We start from the raw sequence: 4259 nt of genomic DNA on the forward strand, positions 1-4259 counted from the left end.
CCCCCTATGTTAGAATCCTGGCTCTGTCTAGTTTGATAATTGGGCAAATCGAGTAATTGTAACGTCAGGCTGTTTTAAGGTTGCGAAATCCATTCAGGAGTCAAAGAGATGGAGTTTCCATTTAGATTACAGCAGACTAGTCATCAGCCTTGCTACACATGGCGAATAATTCTATATAACACATACTAGTCAATATACGAATGAGTCTAAATTTAAGCCCTGCTACCACATGATGAATGATTCTATATAACACAAACTAGTCATTATATGAACAAGTCTAAATTTAATTGGGTATTTGAATAAATTTAAGTTTGATAGGGTGTATATTTTCAAGTTTACATTATTAAAAGCATAGATTGTATTTCTCTTATTATTTATGGAACTTTGCACCTATGCTATTTGAAATTTGTATTTTTTTTTCAATGTTTTGTGTAGATGTGCATATGTCATTCAATTTGTATGGTCACTAAATTTGACTTGACCTGAGAAAATTCATTTCGGATTGGTTTGTAGATAAACATTTCAGTTGCTACGGGTTAATTGGACACATGTACTTACCTGACATCGTATACAATGCAGGGACAAAATACTGGTGCCTACTTGTATTTTTGCCTTAAACCATAGTTTAAGTTGATATGTGCTTGTACGGGAACTTTATCAACTAAATTAGCTATAAAAGTTGCAATGCATCTTTAAAATATGATGAAGGAAATCCATTAATTGTGCACCCGTTAAAGTAGTGTAGAGAATCAGACTCTGGGATCAACTTGCCACTTAGGCCCTTCCCAGTGCTCCACCGTGGACAAGTGCTAAGCATGCCACATAAGCAAAAATGTGACATGGCACAACATTTAAGGAGGGGAGAGAGTACTTTGGTGACCCCATGAAGAACCAATGCCAAGCGCGAGAACCTAGGCAAACCACTTAAATGAGACAATTTGGCCAATGCATGAAAGACTTTAGGTGCTAACTCATTAAATAAAGTGTGCTTAGCAACAACAAGTTAAGCACTTATGCATTGGAGACTTGAGTTGCTAAAATATTTAATGCACTTAGCACCTCATCTAAGCACCTTTGCATTGGGAGAGGTGTTAGTGAAAGATGGGGACCATGTTCTTTTGACTGCAGACGCTTGGGAGCCCAAACAAGATTCTAGTCTCGCCCATTTGAGCCGCTTTTAGTCCTGGCGTCCAGCAGCCTACATGCACTTAAATGGAACCGGAGAGCGGTCAACAAGCCTACATGCACTTAAATGGAACCGGAGAGCGGTCAACAACCTAAGAGAGTCACCGATGGAGTTAAATTGTGAGATGTAGATCTTTGTCACTGTTGTCCAAGGGGAGAATGGCATGCACGTTTAGTTTGTGTCTGAATGCAACCCCATTGCTGTTCCGTAGTCCTAGGTCGGCATACCCCAACGTACTTATCGGATGAGATGGCGGCAGTCATAATAGAGTAAATAAACGATAGATCAACTACCATGATCTAGATGGAGTCTTGTTCCCAAATTGATTTTCCGGGTCATGTATATATGTGCAATTTAACCCTTGCCACATTACCTAAGATCTAACAGTCTATAATTTAAATGGTAATACCCATAGTTTAGCTGAGTAATTGGTTTCTTATGACATTGGTCATTATGTTTGGATAAGATAGGCTGTAAGCTTGATGAGAAATGTCATTTTTCCTCTCGAAACAGGCCTTCACCCCGCTTTATTATAGATAAAGCACCAACTGAGGTGAGGTAGCCGAACGATGCAATATGGTGAGGTAGCCCTCTTACAAAATCTATCCGGCACACGCAGAACGCACGCGACTACGCTACCGGCAACAAACACCGGAAGAACTAAACACCTCCATGCTACGACCTAGCACACCTAAGCTCCACGACAACGGTGTCAAGAGGGAAGACTACACAGAGCGTCCACAACGGACACATGTCTTCACCCGGAGCCCTCACACGAAGAGAAGAACCACAGCGACATCTTAAAAGAAGATTGCGGCACCCTCGAGTGTCGGCGTCGTCGGCGCCGAGGTACAGACCTTTCGCTCGGCAGCTCACCCGTGCCACTACGAGGCCGCCAGGAGGAGCGCGATGATGAAAGAACCCCAGATCCATAACGGGACGCCGCCCATCTAGGGGAGGGGGCACGTCTGAGCTACCCGACGTAGCACCACCAGTTGCTCACACAACCCAGAAGTGGAGCCACCACCACCGCTATGGGGCCCACCGAAGAGCAACCATGCAGACCGCCATCCGGGCGCGCGCTCCGGCATCCCTGTCGCTAGATATCGTGTGTTGCACACATCACAACACACTCAGCCATGGTAGGATGGGTGACGGTAATCCATCTACTCATAGCCCGACATCAGTTCCCGAGTCTAGGTAGGCGCCTCCACCGTAGGAGGCACCCACACCCGCGTCCCCAGCCAATGCCAGGTGGACCGGGGGGACACGACTCTGAGACTGCCGATGGCCACCGGTGAGCCAGCAACGGCCCATGGCCAGACGAGCTCACATGATGCCATGTCTGTGGTCACAGGCGTTGATCCGCGCACCAATGCAACAATAACACTACCACCACCATCGAGCACCGCACCCGCAAGGAAAGCACGAGCACCACCCGCGGGCACCTCCCGGCTTGGCACGCCCGAGCACGAACCCTAGATCTACACCTACCGCCAGCACACGTCTAGGAGAAGGAGGTTGCCACCGCCGCCCCTCCCCACCTGCAGACCTGCAACTGCCACGGCGCTATAGCACCCCCAGACGCGCACCACCGCCTAGCCCCAACCTATCCACAACGCCTATCAGGGCTGAGCCCTCCATCACCAGTCACCACGACCGAGACCGAGCCGTGGCAGCCAGCCAACGCCAACTAAGCCCGCGCCGCCTACCAGCCAAGCTGGTCGTCGTGGTCGTTGGTCCTCGCCATGAGTAGCGGCAACCCTGCAGATCTGGCGCGTCATCCCCGCCGCCAGAGTACGCACCGCCACCACCAACGCCGCCGGACGCCCTCCTGCACCTTGCGGCCGCTCCAAGAATGCCGCCCCGCCGGCGACCGTTCCGCCCGTAGCCCACATCGCCCGCGAGGCACCTCCCAGCCCGATCCAGATCAAAGGCAAGGGGAGACACCCCAGTAGGCATGCTCCACCACCAGAACACCGCCCGTCACACAAGCCAGGCCCTGCCGGCACGGAGACAATGCCTGAGAGATAGAGAAGTAACAAATGAGCAACTTAGGATTAGTTAACTGGGGCTTGACGCATCTATAGAAGTGGGAGGCATCTGGACACGCAGTCCTTGAGTGAGCTCAAGGAAAAGCACTAGGATGATCTACCCAGGGAGTTGGTGTTGCGATCGAGGCAACAATTTAAATTGTCGTGGTGCGAACGGATTAATTGACAAGAGGTGAGTCATCAACAAGCCAAAATCAGAAGAAACATAGAAGACATAGTGTCAAGATTAGGAGGAGATGGTTAGTGATAATCTTAAGTTAGAAGCTCGATGGCGACGTGAGTCCATAGTGCATGACAGTCGTGTCCGGCTTGTATGCCGTGTTAGCTAGATGTGTTCTAGTAGGTTTCTTGTAGGTATAGGCTTAGGTTAATTATGATGAAGGTTGCCGGTGATTAAGAGTCTTTGTAGTACTAGGAAGGTCTAGTACAAGTCGGTTTCAAGAGCAAGTACATGTAGGTTTAGGAAGTCTACGGGCTGGCTGCTCCTGCATATATATGTGCACGAGGGGCTGCAACGAGCACAAAAAGGAGAAAATAAAGAGGAAAATAGGGCCACCATGGAACCAGCGCACCACAATAACAACCACCGATGATGAAGAGACAAGTAGCTCGGAAGAGTTCAACCTGTAGACACATGAACAATGACGAAGGAAGTCCAGATCCACGTGGATCTACCTAAGACAAACGCCACCGAATCCCATGAGATATTCGCCGGAGACAAGTCTCCACACGCCCTCCGATGACGCTAGAAGCACAACCGGGACAGGGGCTAGGTGCGGTGAACCTTATTCCATCTTCAGAGAGTCACTGTCGCCTCGTCTCTCTAAGAAGGACACAAACCCTAGCAAAACTCATAAACGCATCTAAAAATGGAGCCCTCCCGCCGGCAAGGGCCGAGATCCACCACGCCTCTATGGCCCTATAAGATAACAACAGACGAGGTGTAGATCGGTGGCGGCGCCGACGGGAGGCACAAGAAACCCTAAGCGGTTGGGTTCCCTTGGGTATAGCGAAGGGTT

The sequence above is a fragment of the Triticum dicoccoides genome, chromosome 3B (assembly GCF_002162155.2).
Source record: "Triticum dicoccoides isolate Atlit2015 ecotype Zavitan chromosome 3B, WEW_v2.0, whole genome shotgun sequence".
Lineage (NCBI taxonomy): Eukaryota > Viridiplantae > Streptophyta > Magnoliopsida > Poales > Poaceae > Triticum > Triticum dicoccoides.